Source organism: Triticum dicoccoides, chromosome 4A, assembly GCF_002162155.2.
Source record: "Triticum dicoccoides isolate Atlit2015 ecotype Zavitan chromosome 4A, WEW_v2.0, whole genome shotgun sequence".
Taxonomy (NCBI): domain Eukaryota; kingdom Viridiplantae; phylum Streptophyta; class Magnoliopsida; order Poales; family Poaceae; genus Triticum; species Triticum dicoccoides.
This window is the reverse complement of record NC_041386.1, coordinates 718,940,860-718,956,075: the sequence shown is the minus strand read 5'-3', so window position 1 is coordinate 718,956,075 and position 15,216 is coordinate 718,940,860. Positions and strand designations below refer to the sequence as shown.

Here is a 15,216-nt window from a genome sequence, read left to right as displayed (position 1 = left end):
TCATCCCAGATGTAATTAAAGAAATGGACAACAGGCACACATAGACATATTTAAGTCATTTGCCAACAACAGCCATAAGCACCACAAGTTTGCGTCTGCTCATACTCCAGTACATCGTCGGCGACACACATTCAAGCAAACAGGTAATAATAAGGTAGGTTTTGTTCAAATTTAAAAGTACCCACGGCACATACCCCCTAAAGGAAATAAAGCAGCAGATTATATACTAAGTGACAGGTCTTCATGTAGACAGGTCCGTACGACGAAGGGGCTTCATCGTTGAGCACGTAATGAAGCACCACGGATATCAGCAAATCCAGGTATCGTCGTACGTCCATAGCCAACCGTCATGGACCTGAAACATGAAAAGCCGAAATCAAAATAAGAACAGCACACGCACAATGCGAGTGAAAAGACACCAAAGATAAGGACAAGGCATATATACCAAAAGAGTGGATCAATCGGCGTCAGCTGCTCTAGAGCTTATGCCTTTTTCTGGCACTGGGATCCTCGCCTCCCTCCTCTGCATCAACACCCCTTCAAAAACAACCAACAGTTGAACACAACAAAATGGAATCGCATCAACAAACATAACATCTGATTCAAAATATCTGGAAAAGGGCAAGCACCTTAAAGTAACCCCATCAACATCCTGTGTTTTAGGATCAACAACTGGATCCGTGACCTTAAGAAAGAAAGCCAGACAGGCGTCAATGCTAAATTAAGAATCATCTTGTCAGTCGTAAGATAATACAGAGCAAGCACCTCATTAGTAGCAGGAGGAAGCAGAGGCACATGCACAACATTCTTCGATGCCTTATTCTTTTCCATCTGCTTTGCACTGGTACTGCAATCCAGAAACATAACATAGATTATCCTGACAATTTGGAATGTAGTATTTCCAAGGAAGTAGAAAATGCTGATTTTCAGTGCGCTTGCATCACTTACACTTTGTGGACAGATGCCGGAGCTTTTTAGAGTGGATCTTGTTCACTCCCTAAGCACCGCTAAATGGCAAAAGGTATATAACATCTTCTTTGATGTGTATATTTTGAAACAACCAAAACTCAAAGCTTCCCTGAACACTTCTTAGCCAAGTTAACATGAACAATGCATAAAACAATGGACCATGGGAGGATATAGCTTCCAAGAAAATTTATATTCCGTGAAATGAGATATATTGGACATGAACCTAAACCTGGAATATATCTTGGCTTCCATAGGGTTTAATATAAATCAGTAAATGGTTATGTGCCGACGACTGTTATCCAAAAAATGCATTTGCAAGAATTTCTTGAACTCAACTCGCACATATGTACAAATGAGAATAAGCACATGTCATGCAATTTCTAGAGCAAGATTACCCTGGTTGTTTTTGTTGCCTTTTTCTAACTGAATAAGAACTTATGCCATTTAAGCCACCCATGCATGGTTACATAGTAGTCAACAGAGACTGGTATGAAATAAAGAAATGACTACAATGGCAGAGGTAGCTTGTAATTAAAAGAAAATTGGAAGAAAAATAGTACATGAAGAAATAGGAACCACGACGTCTATATCTATCAATTACCTCCTCCGAGTCTCTATCAATCATCTACTTCCACAAAATCACAGGAAATCTCACCCTGGAACAACAGGGTACAAAACACATAGTCAACGGACGATGCTAACTATCTAAATGTACCACCGAACAGTAAAAACCATATAGAAACATTACCTTCATTAGAAATAGTGCCCTGGTTGACCTATGACTAAAACTACAAACTTGAGCTTTTGTAATTTCACGCATTCAAATGGAACCATCTTCAGGAGTAATAAATCAGATGAAATTGTATTCCAAGGAATGAAACAACACATGAATTATTAAAAAATAAATTCATAAAACATCACACGAATGTAGCCAGCTATTTTCCAATTTAGTACAAGCATAACATTAGTTCTCCGGGCATGTAATGCAAATATTAAGCTGAAACCTAGACATTTATAGCAACTACCATAACTCAGATTTGACCGAGCAGAAGGCCTGCCAAAGAATATAAAGGACAATTTTTATAGCTATTTCTCCTTTTAGTTTAAACCTAGTAGAAACAACAAAAAAGGAAAATAAGTAAGGTAGCATTTGGAAACTACTCTAATAAAATGTCATTCAAAATCTTCAAAGTATGTTTTAAGGAGAAGGGTCAATTACCTAGAACGACTTTCCGATTAAAGGAAAACATCAAGCATCTAACGCAACAGGACACTCTAATTAGTTTTTTTTGTAAGAATGCAGCATCATGATAATTTCAGCGGGTCACGCTCGATTCCACTTTATGTGTGTACCACACCTGTGATAGTGACAGGATCAGGAGTGAACATAAAAGCACTATAAGATGGCCATTAGTTCACAATGTTGTGAAGTTATACATAATATTAGTATTGCGCAACCGCCAAGCCAAGAAAGTTGACGTGCCTGATGCATCCCTACATCTCAATATGAACATACTGATCGAAGACACTACAACACTGGATCCTAAGCAACAGCTGAGGCATACAAAACTACAAGTGTTTGTTATTTTCATATATAAACAACCTTTAGTATCTCAACCAGAACCAAAGCAAAACAAAAATCATGGTTAAGTAACCCGCAAAGGAAGAATGAACTTTTTTGGAATTTTAAAGTAGCAAGACATGAAAAGTTCTTTTTTGCCTTCAATACTACACACATTAGGGGAGGTAGCTGCAGTTTTATTGCATAGTGGGCTCAGATTCACCTTTCCTCGATCATATAACCTACCCCCATCATCTCTTATCACCAGATCGATCTCTTTATACAGTAGAGCTGCCCTGGTTATCAGTCAACAAGAATGACCATCCAAGGACAACAATAAGTATCACATGATCAAAAAGGATTCTAGAGACAAGAGGGAGGATCCAACTTGATACCTACAGGTGCCTTGATTGCTCAAAGGCACAATAATTCCAGCCAAGGTAATCATCATCGCCCTAGCACGAACACCACTTGAGCATAAATAAGCAACCCCTTTAAATACAAATAAAAATGGTTCAGGGTTCATTGCATAGCTGCCACGGACGCCATCGCTGGCGCCGCTGGTCTGCTGCCCTCCTCCGTGGCCGCTGCCGCCGTCGCCATGGGAACCACCTGCGTGGGAGGGAGGGAGGCAGCTACAGGAGCGAGTGAGAGAGAGGAGGCGGCAGCTAGGTTTTCATCGCAGGAAGCCGCAATCATTTTATACACCTGCCCTCCTAAGCGAAATGACCCAGATGCCCTGGTGGGGGCACGGTATATACATTCTATTGCCATTGGAATTTTATCCGACAGCTCACAGTGATCTGGTAAATATCCGAGGCCTCACGTGAGCCGAGCCCGAGATCCGACGGCCGGAATCGCATCAGGAAAATGATCAAACGGTCCAGAATCCAAACGAACGAGAGAGCTCCATTTTGCTTCAGACTCTAACAAGGGGATACAAGCAGAAAGGGTTCAGGGTTCATTGCATAGTGGGCTCAGATTCGCCTTTCCTCGATCATATAACCTACCCCGTCATCTCTTATCACCAGATCAATCTGTTTATACAGTGGAGCTGCCCTGGTTATCACTCAACAAGAATGATCATCCAAGGACAACAACAAGTATCACAGGATCAAAAAGGATTCTAGAGACAAGAGGGAGGATCCAACCTGATACGCACAGGTGCCATTATTGCTCAAAGGCACACTTATTTCAGCCACGATTAATCATCATCGCCCTAGCACGAACGCCACCGATGAGCTAAGGAAAGCACAATAACTAAAACGTGCACTCTTGTGTATACCTTAAAACCCGAAAAAGCGGGAAACCGTGTACTTAATAGATAAAGCAGCCTCAAATAATCTACCGAAAAACTATATATATTTTAGTTACCTTTTTTGGTGAACTCGGGTCTAAAATGATTTACTGATAAAGTAGTCAACAGAGCCAGAGATCTTTCCAGCAATCCAGCATGAGTATAAATGCGACATCAGGAGCTTACTAAGAGAACAAACATGGCAACATGCTTAAGATTTAGCAATATTAAATTATAAGCACGAATTATGTGCTACTGGCGTGCTCACGGGTCTCTTAGTAGCAAGTATACCTTATTAAACACCAGATAATCTGCTTATTCTTATGGTAGCAAGTATACCTTATTAAACACTAGATAATCTGCTTCACTCCAAGAATGAATGCAAGGACGGCGTGCTCACGGGTTTGGTCATTCTTGGAGGCATCATCCTCAAAACAAGCAGTGGTGGAGTCATTGATGAGCGCATCATAGTAAACCTGGGATAAACAAAACAAAAAACACAATTTCAGCAATATAAGATAGATCAAAGAGAGAGAGAGAGAGTTTGAGGTGTGAAAAGAAAATCACTACTCTGGACCATATTGCCATCATAGAAGTATTTCTTCTTTTTCTTATCATAACCAAACAACTAAAGGAACACGAACAGAATGGGAAATTAATTACTCATAAATGAAAAAACGGTGGCGCTGGGCGCGCTGTACCTGGAGGCCGCGCTGGTTGAGTCCCTTTTACGGCGACGGTGATGCGGTCTCCCTTGGCGTCGAGCGGGCAGACGAATCCTATTTAAATGCTGCTGAAGATGCCCTTGCCGTCCAAATATGAAATCAAAGAGCCTGCATTCATTGTCCAGATATGACATGAAAGCTGCCATGAAGAAAGAAAAAGATAGGCAGCATGATCCTTACACAAAAACTCAAAACCTACCAAACACCAACACAGACTATTGGATATTTTGCCAAAGGCACAACAAATCATTATACTACCAGCACCATTTATTCTTCACCTAATTCAACAGCGGCATAACACGCATATTGCTCAATATATCCAACTAATATATATCGTTCACCATATCTGTCACTGCATCTAACCTCTACTTAAATTATTACTACTGTAAAAAAATACACTGCATATGTACCAAGAAAAGTAATCCTTGATTTTCCTTTGCGTAGCATAATCAGATAAAGCAAAGGAGAACACAAAGCTCTTACATAGGCATGATAACTAGCAGAAGTACGTGCATAAATCAGCAACAATAGTTTACAAATTTACCACCAAGTAGTTGCTCGCTTATAAGGGCATAAATTTATGGATTCACTTAATAGCAGTCACCATGTATGCAACATTATCATCTAATCAGAGAAGAGTGTTTGACAAATCAGAGATTTTGAGTAATGTTTGAACAATGGAATAAAAGGAAATCTGAAACACAAGTAGGTAAACATTGCAAGTACTACCGCTGATCATGCATATTTAAACTAATTCCCTTCATGAGACTTTATGGTTCAAGCATATGTTTTCTCTAAATTTGGCATGTGCTTACTAACATGACGTACCGAGCCATGTGGTTACTGTAACACCACAACACCAACACAAAATGCAAGAAGCTTGCCCTTAATATGTGAAGGAATACATAAGCAATTCCACCGGAAAGTCATTTTTCTTCGAGCATAGTAGAACTAAATGAAAAAACAATGTTTTACGAATGCCTCACAAGAGATGGCCGTGTATGAAATCAAGCTCCAAAGACAAGGATGTCTCTTCACCTCTCATTATTATCCAGGCAAGCACTGCAACATATCTAAACATTTATAATACTACTATAACTCATTTGGGGGTAAGACCACCGACATGGTTATGGTGATGCCGTCTAAAGCGCCGACCTCATTGAAAAAAGAGAGAATCAGTTACTTTGATTAAGATATAAACATGAGCCAAAGTAGAACATAACTTCAAAAATGTGATCATTTCTAGCATCATCTCCTAGAAGCAGGAAAATCCGAAGTGGTTGCTATATGTACAGATAAAGGGTTATTGCTCATCCAGAAAGCTATATCCTGCATAAATACACTCTCATTTGTCACACAGGTCTAGCAAAGCCAGCAATGACCATCTGCCTATCTATTATAATTAGTGTCCTTTAAATCTGATAACAGGACCCAAGCAAGAAAGTGATCCCCTCTGTCTGTCTCTCTCTTCCTCTCTGTCTGAACAAAAATCTTGATCCTAATCCACTGCACACAATACAAATTCACCAACGCATTTAGATTTAAACAGCGAGCTATGATGTAATTCCACATGCTTAATAGCATATTACTCCATATATTTGTAATTAATCGTCTCAATTTATTCAAACAGTAAAACTAATCCAGCGATTTCACTGAGGAATGAAACAGTCCATTGGTTATTAACACCTATCAGGATGAGTGATTGAGCAGGACAAACAAAACAAACATTTCGCTTGTAGAGTAAACAGTACTAATTACACTAAAGAAATCAGATATACTTTTATGTAAGTTGTTGCTTGCTGTGAGAGATGAGGAATACGCACGGAGGTGGTGGCAGGTGGTGGGTGAGGGAGAAGATGATGGATTTTTGGTTGGGACTGTATGAAGGGTCAGTAACACATACGACTGAATCTTGTTTCCCATTTTCCCTCTCCAATCCCCAGGTCATTTCAACTACTTCAAAGAAAAGAAGAAACAAACAAAGAAAATTACGACACAAACTTGCAGTAGTATAAAAACAAGAAATGGTAGACCAGATCGTAAAAGCTAAGTTTTGAGAAACTGAACTAAACAGGTGCTAACTTTTGAGAAACTGAACTAAACAGGTTGTGTCTCAAGCACATATTGGTACGTTGTCCTATGCCTAGACTTATTATTTATTCTCTTTGATCAATGGACAGTCAAAGTAATTTATTAGACGCTCCATTGCGCAAACAACAGCCGGATACAATAAGAGCATCAATTAGTTTTCCTTCATTAATTAGCCTATATAGACCAAATCTAATTGTCAAGAGAAAGTTGCAAAAGAAAGGTCAAGGTCTGCACCATATGTGATAGTAAATATGTATATCCACAATGAAACAAACACTGAACAACAAAACAAGGATGATTTGATATTACCTTGCTTTCAGGAATTCAATTTTGACGCCATTTGATGATTGAGCCATTAAAATAAGGACATATCCAAACCTGAAGTGCATGAAGCAAGGCAATGAGCTAAATTAGTGCATCTAGTACATATTTGACTCACTCTACACTCTAGGCTTTCATAGCATCACAGTAATCTCAGGTCACTCATCGGAAATAAAACAAATCGAAGACCAAGATTTGCAAATGGCAAATAGAGGAATGAAGCCATGCCTGCAGGAGAAATTCTTGCATTCGTTCTACAAACCCCGAAAAGGAAAATCAAACCTCCTCTCTAGAGCCTCTGCCATGTTAATTTCTTAGACACATAAGCACCACAATGGAAGATTCCTAAGACATTTATGCAAAAAAAAATGATCTTGTGAGCACCTGCACACTATAAATCATGATATATTTCTTGTTTCATACTGAGATATAACAGCAGTGTATTCAGTAACACGATTTACCTGAGAAATCAGGCTTAGTTTTCGATCTTGTGAGCCATCAGTAGGTAGTTCTGCTGTTAGATAAAATCTGAAAAAAGGAGACACAGATATATCTCAGGAATGTACACCAAATATGATCAGTTGCTCATTTTACATGAACTCAATTACTCAAAAAAGATACGTCTAGTCATACAGATGTTGCTCTTCCTAGTTCAACTCAAAAGACAAAGAATTTCTTCTTCTTCTTAAACACAACATCACCTTGGTCCAACCTCATCATCATACAACCGTTCGTTCTAGCAAAGGAACACAAGAGAAAAAAGCTAACGAGAAACCATGGCATCCCCTTATTATATTGTACAACCACCTACTAAGCACATATTAACAATACTGCATGTCAAAAATTCTCCAGGAGCAGTAGGGGAAATAGCAGTGGTGACTATGAAGAAACATCAATGAAAAGCAGCTCTTGAAGCCCAGAAATATTTAGAACTGCTGAATCTTTTGCTCGGATCCGCTGGAATCTAGGGTCGGGGTTGAGCACAGGTGGATGGGGGAGGACGGGGGCACGTGAGATAGAGGAAGAGGAGGGGAGGTGGCAGCGGCTAAGAGGGAGGTCGAGGAAGAGGAGGGAGGGTCTGGTGGGGGTGTGGGCGTACCGAGCATGGTCGCAGCAGTCGCCTTTGCGGTGGTAGAGGCGCAGCTCGGGGCCGAGCACCTCGCTGGCGTGGGTGACGGGTCCGGGCGCTCGCGTTGGAGCTCGCCCTTGCCCCTCTCCCGTCCGTCGCCTCGCTGCACCTACCTCTCTCTCTGTGTGTCTCATCTGCTTGAGCGCCGCCTCCCCTTCCTTCTCTCTCCCTCTCATCTGCTCGAGCGCCGAGGAGAGGAAGGGGAGGAGGAGGTGCTGAAGGGGGCGAGGCGGCCGTGAGGTACGGGGAAGAGGAGGAGGCGGCGACAGCATGGAGAAGAGGAGGAGGTGGCGGCGACGTGGAGAAGAGGAGCTGGATGAGGAGGGAGGATGGAGAGAGAGGAGAGGCGTGGGAGGGAGGGAGGCGGCTGCAGGAGCGAACGAGGGAGGAGGTGGCTAGGTCTCCGTCAAAGGAGCGGCCCCTTTTATACCCCCACTACGCGAAATGACCGAAATGCCCTGGTGGGGGCATGGTATTTACATTCTGTTGCCATTGGAATTTTATCCGACGGCTCACGGCGACCTGGTAAATATCCGACGCCTCACGTGAGCTGAGCCCAAGATCCGACGGCCGGAATCGCATCAGGAAAACGATCGAACGGTCCAGAATCCAAACGAACGGGAGAGCTCCATTTTGCTTCAGACTCTAACAAGGGGATGCAATAACTGTCTGAGGGCAACACACAAGCCAAGTTGGTGTTTTCTGTCCTCGAGAAGAGTTTTGACTGAATTATATCATGGCCTATATTGTCCCACGTATATACTTATTGCGCATGTGCCCAAGAAAAGGAGGAGAAACAACTCCACGAAAGGTGCATCCTGACTATACGTCAAGAAAAAAATAAATGACAAAACGCAACATGTTATCCTTAGCACGTGGCTACATACATCCAGTTAATTAACTAGGAAATAATCCATGCATTACTACGGGGACACTACTAAAAATATATAGGCTTAAGACATTGACAATTAAGTTGATGTCGTGAATAATTTTGGTGATCAATTATGATTACATGGTAGTCATGCTTGATTTAGTGATGTGGATAGACCGTATGCACACCATTCGACATGAATGGTGAGCTATATCGAACTATATCGAAAACAAGGAAAGACTGCATATACAGGAAGATATGTAGTGCTTGGTAGGTTGATGACATGGTGGACATACATGGTTTGTTGAAGTGGAAGACTAGAAAGGATACGTGCTTAGAAAAGAAATAGTTAGTTGGTGGCTACTATTTAAGAATAAAGTCTACTTGGTGTGGATATTTACAAAAGCACATAATGATCTATAATCGAGGGTTATGCACGAGCAACCTAGATATTTCTCCTTGATTCCAAAATTTTCTCGCTAGCAAATTAAGTCACTATTATTTCACCGGATATCTACTTGGTGTGGCTGACGCAAAAAACGAGAAAGAACTCCAGTAAGTAAATACATTGCAAAAACACATTTCATGATAGTGATGTTGACTGAGTAAATAGGATCTTTTGTTTCTATAAAGTTGGTCAAACTTCAAAGATTTCACTCAAGACAAAATCTACATGTCTTATTATTGGAGAGGAATGAGTCAGTAATATACATGTCTTATTCATAGTTAATGCAATAACTATCCTTAGATGGCAACACAAAAGCGATCTTGGTTTTTATTCTTTCGTAAAAAATAAGTAAATTACTTATAAATGGCTTATGTTCTCCCACATATAACTCCAAGAAAGGTGCACTCTCACGATACTTCGTCAATAAAATTAATAATAGTAACAATCAAAGCTTATGTTACCCTATGTGCATATTTTAAAAGGAGAGCGAAAAGATATTTTCCAAGATCCAGGCATTTTTCGGTCAGATCATCCTAATGCAAAGTGTTCAGGTTCATTATGTTAAATGGATCTGACAGGTATGTGGATAGCATACCCAGATTCGTTATATTTTTCTGATCATTTTTCATATGTAAATTATTTTCATCTGACTTTCTATTTTATTTTCTATGAATTTCCAAAGTTTATATGATTTTTGGAATTTACTGGACATATTTTAATTTGAAAATTAATAAACGGATAACTGGTAGATACACCTAAAAGTGTACCCAGGTAGTGCTGTGTGAGGCTGCCAGTGGGGCATGTTGACTGCCTAGTCACCAGACAACTACTGACTGTCAACTGGTCAATTGACCGGTGGGGCCAAGGTGCCATTGACACATTAAATTAATAGGGGTATAATCGTCTTAGTTAGCCGGGGGCCCAGGGGATAGGGGGTTACTTTGGTGGCGAACTAAGTTAGTTAGCTCATGGGCCCACCATCAATGACCACCGGCAGGTTTAAGCCGGCCGCGCGCGCTGTGGTGCACGTCGGTGACCAACTGAAGGACGGCGACGCGCGGATCGGCGCTTCCGGTCACCATTTGGCCGGGAAGGAGATGCTAAGGGACCGCAGCGACGTAGCGCGTCGATATGCACCAGCAGCAGCGGCAGGGGTGCCCTGTAATGGCGACGGCGGTGAGCTCAAGCGACAACGGAGCTCGGAGCTTGAGGGGACGGCTAGAGGAATAAAACGAGCAGGGGGAGGGGCAGCACATGGGATCTCACAGCGAATCATACAGGCAAACTAGTAGGGTTGGAGGCGCTCAGACGGCGACGTAGTTGAGAACGGCGGCAGGCGGCTCCGGGGTTGAACCCGTGGTCGATTCGGTCGTCTTCGGGCTTCTCTGGATGCGGCTGTTGGTGGAGACGAAGAGGTCATTGAGGCGGATCTTCAGGACAAACAGCGGAGGCGATTCGAGGACGGTGGTCATGCGGACGAGCTGCGGTGGCAACGGCCATCTCGGGCGCGAACGAACCTGGGAGGGAGACGGGCGAGCGAGGGGGAATGGGGAGGTGCTAAGGTTCGTCAGGGGTTCCGTGGGACCTTATCCATTGCGGGACCCGATGGATGACCTGTGCATGTCCATCTCAGCCATGGACGCGCCTGCCGCGTCCAGCGCGCCTCGGTGAGCAATAGGTTGAAGACAACCTTAGGGGTGGGCTGGCAGGTAAGTTTCTCTTCTCCCTTTTCCTTTCTGTTTTGTAATTTTCATTTTCTTTTTTTCTATTTCTTTATTTATTCTTTTATGCGTTGCATTTCAATCTCATACTAAATGAATTTAGTTGAATATTAAATTTGGCCCATAAATGTTAGGCAAAGATTTGAAGTATCCCAACAAGTTTCTATTTATTTTGAAATGATTAAGTATTTGTGTAAACTAAACTGGCTCAAATTAATGTTGCTGGCACTGTTTTATTTAGGTTAAGGGCATTTTAGTAATTCAAAAGATCTTGGTTTATTTATGACAATTACCTGCTGATTCTTTGCCACCCAACTAACATTTTTGTTTCTCTGTTTGAAGAAATAATAATTTGAATTGCAATTTAAATTTGTTTTTAACTTTGAGTTTTATCAAATGGCAATTGGCTTAGCAAAAAGGTGATGGCATTGCATCATTAGCATGGGTTCACCATAGCAAATCATCAGGAGTGTTACACTATCGGGAGGCATCAAAGGCGCATCGATGACTGGAGGCAGCTGTGGAGACGCCACAACAACATATACAGCACATCTCATACAAGGACTTTGACGTTGTGCACCGCGACCATAGGTCCCAATCCAGTAGTGTTCATAGTTGGGAGGGCCTCAACAAATGTTGCCACATGCATCAGTAGGGGATGCTATGAGGGCACCACTGGAGATCTATGCCCCACCAGTCAACCAGGGACTGTCGCGGCAGTGGCTCCGAAGGTCCATGTATGTGGACCAACAATGAAAGGGTATGTGCTTCTATCCGAGCGTCGAGGTTCAAACCTACCAAGAAAATCACGTACCATCTCCGAAGACCGCCGGAGTGGCAGTTTCTCGGACATGAGGGAGTGAAGTGTGATGTTTGTATTGGAACATTTGTTGAAGTGATCACCTATGCCCAATCTAAACCGAAGCACTTGGTACGAGGCTCTATATGACTGCATTCCTCTTGATATTGTTTTTTGAACCAATAAAATCCATCCTTTGTCGAAAAAATATGAATGTATTTCCAATCTGCACTAACTATGTGCACTTGGGTGTGTGGCTCATGTAACGAAGGTGGGCTCTCATGTGAAGAAACTAGGCGACAAATAGTGAATTGTTTGTTAGATACGTGAAGGGCTCCAAATCCTATCATGTCATGTCTACGACTTCGTTACGCACTGCCACAACATCAGCAGGGCGTGCTACACAAAGCTAGATGCGACCATGTCATCTCTGGGCTTTGAGTGGTGCCCACATTAGCATGATTTGCACCAGAGGGAGAACGCGTCATCCTACCTCCATGTTGGCCTCTATGCCAATGATCGGGTAATGAACCGCATGTGCGTCAATGAGATCAAAGAGTTCAATGCACATATGCACGAGCTCTTCAACATGAGCGACCTCGGGTGTCTCAGATACTAACAGGGACTCGAAGCCACATATCGCACATGATTTTTTCATGTTGTGCCAAGCAAGCTATGTGGTAGAAATTCTCGAGCTTGCCAGCATGGAAAATTTCAACTCGTGTCACATGCCTATGGAGAATAGGCTTAAACTTAGCAGGAACACTGGGGGAGTAGGTGTAGGTGTGATACACTATCGCAATGTGATCAGGAATCTATGGTACACTAGTGAACTCGCATATGGACATCGCCTATGCGGCGGGAATCGCAAGCTGGTTCATGGATGCTCCAAAGGCTAAGTGAGGGAGTCCTGGATTATGGGGTATCCAGACAGCAGAACTATGTATATCGTCCGGACTATTGAAGCGTGAAGATACAAGACTCAAGACTTCCGCCCGTGTCCGGATGGGACTCTCCTTTGTGTGGAAGACAAGCTTGGCGATCCGGATATTATATTTCCTTCCTTGTAACCGACTCCATGTAAACCCTAGCCCTCTCCGGTGTCTATATAAACCGGAGAGGATGGTCCTTAGAAGGCCGATCACAATTACAATCATACCATCATAGGCTAGCTCTTAGGGTTTAGCCTCTACGATCTCGTGGTAGATCTACTCTTGTACTACTCATATCTTCAATATTAATCAAGCAGGAAGTAGGGTTTTATCTCCATCGAGAGGGCCCGAACCTGGGTAAACATTGTGTCCCTTGCTTCCTGTTACCATCAGCCTAAGACGCACAGATCGGGACCCCGTACCCAAGATCCGCCGGTTTTGACACCGACATTGGTGCTTTCATTGAGAGTTCCTCTATGTCGTCGCTTTGAAGCTTGATGGCGTCTTCAATCGTTAACAACCCGGTCCAGGGTGAGACTTTTCTTCTCGGACAGATCTTTGTGTCCGGCGGCTTCGCACTGCGGGCCAATTCGCTTGGCCATCTGGAGCAGATCGACAGCTACGCCCCTGGCCACCAGATCAGGTTCGGAAACTTGAACTACACGGCGGATATTCACGGAGACTTGATCTTCGACGGATTCGGCCCTATGCCAGGAGCGCCGGACAGTCACGACGAGCACGGCCTAGACCTGCTGTCGGATAATGCTCGGGATATCACCCCAGCAGTAGCCCCGGATCTGAATCCAGAGCAGGTTGCGTTGCCTAAGGACAGAGGGGTAGACCCTGCCCCGCGGGCCGCATATTCATCGGCGGTAGAGCCAAACACAGGTCTCACCTCTGTGGAGGCCTGTAACCCCGGGCCCCCGGACTCGTATCCGGTTGTTGGTTCCAGTCCGCATACCTTCGAGCCAGTCAAAGCAGGTTGTGCTCCGGTGATGGAGTTTACCACTGCGGACATCTTCCAGCACTCGCCCTTTGGCGACATGCTGAACTCGTTAAAGTCTCTCTCTTTGTCAGGAAGCTCTCGGCCGAACTATGTCCGGCCTGAGTGGGAAGCAGGCGACGAAGGAATTCGTTGCCCACCCACCACCCACTTCATTGCCACGATCAATGATTTAACCGACGTTCTTGAATTCGACTCCGAAGACATCGATGGTATGGACGACGATGCAGGAGAAGCTCCAGAATCTCTAGGGTGCGGGACTACTACCTTGTCACACGATATATACATGGTGGATACGCCCAAGAAGGACGGCAGCGATAATCCGGAAGATAAAACACCCGGGCAAAAGCCAAAACGGCAGCGCAGACGCCGCTCAAAGTCCAGCAACAGTAAAAATAGCGACAAGAGCGCAAGAAGGATCGACATACCAGTAAACACCGAAGGCAGTGACGACCACATGGACCCAGCGATGGAGCAGGATGAGCCAGGTCACGCCAAACCGGTCTCGGAGCAAATACCCGACCACAACGATCCGGAGGGACGAGATCATGAAACCGCCCCAGAACATGAACACAGTCGGACGACGATGCATTCACCATTCCGGACGAACGAGTGGAACGAGACATCCTCCACCGAAAGCTTATGACCACAGCAAGAAGTCTAAAGAAGCAGAAGCAGCGGCTTAAGGCCGCACAGGAAAGGCTCAATCGCAGATGGAATAAAGTGCTAGAAACTAAAGAAAGATATGGCGACGATCGCCATACAAAGAGCTATCCAAAACGCAAGCTACTGCCAGAATTCGACGACGAGGCCATTCCACCAAAGAATAATACAACCAGGAGACCAGACGTACCGCGTCACAACCACAACAGAGCGGCTACTGACACCGCGCACGATCTACGTGAGAAGCTAGATAAGAAGGCCGGTGCAGCCAGGTCCATCTATGGATCTAAAGGACACACCCCAGCGAGGGACTATGGTCACCCAAACGTTAATACAAGCCAAATACCAGTTCGGAATAAACTCCGGACACAACAACAACCGACTACATGCCACGGCGCGTCCAGATACAAAGGGGATGCTCATCCCCTGTACTTCACCGAAGAAGTATTGGACCATGAATTCCCACAAGGTATCAAACCTGTGAACATAGAGGCATATGACGGAACGACAGACCCAGGGGTCTGGCTCGAGGATTTTATCCTGCATATTCACATGGCTCGTGGGGATGATCTCCACGCCATCAAATATCTTCCCCTCAAGCTGAAGGGACCAGCTCGACACTGGTTGAAAAGCATCCCCGAAAACTCAATTGGGAGTTGGGAGGAACTAGAAGACGCTTTCAGGGC

At 43.8% G+C, this 15,216-nt stretch overlaps 2 long non-coding RNA genes across 2 annotated transcripts; both read right to left on the bottom strand.

The window, feature by feature from the left end:
- Positions 1 to 7,014, bottom strand: LOC119288149. The gene is made up of 8 exons (XR_005141122.1): positions 6,953 to 7,014; positions 6,376 to 6,505; positions 4,529 to 4,660; positions 949 to 4,303; positions 766 to 847; positions 630 to 685; positions 446 to 537; positions 1 to 355 (listed from the first exon to the last, which is right to left on the bottom strand). It is a non-coding gene; the product is annotated as an uncharacterized LOC119288149 (long non-coding RNA).
- Positions 7,015 to 7,199: 185 nt separating this feature from the next.
- Positions 7,200 to 8,431, bottom strand: LOC119288150. The gene is made up of 3 exons (XR_005141123.1): positions 8,064 to 8,431; positions 7,426 to 7,492; positions 7,200 to 7,309 (listed from the first exon to the last, which is right to left on the bottom strand). It is a non-coding gene; the product is annotated as an uncharacterized LOC119288150 (long non-coding RNA).
- Between the last annotated feature and the right edge of the window lie 6,785 nt (positions 8,432 to 15,216).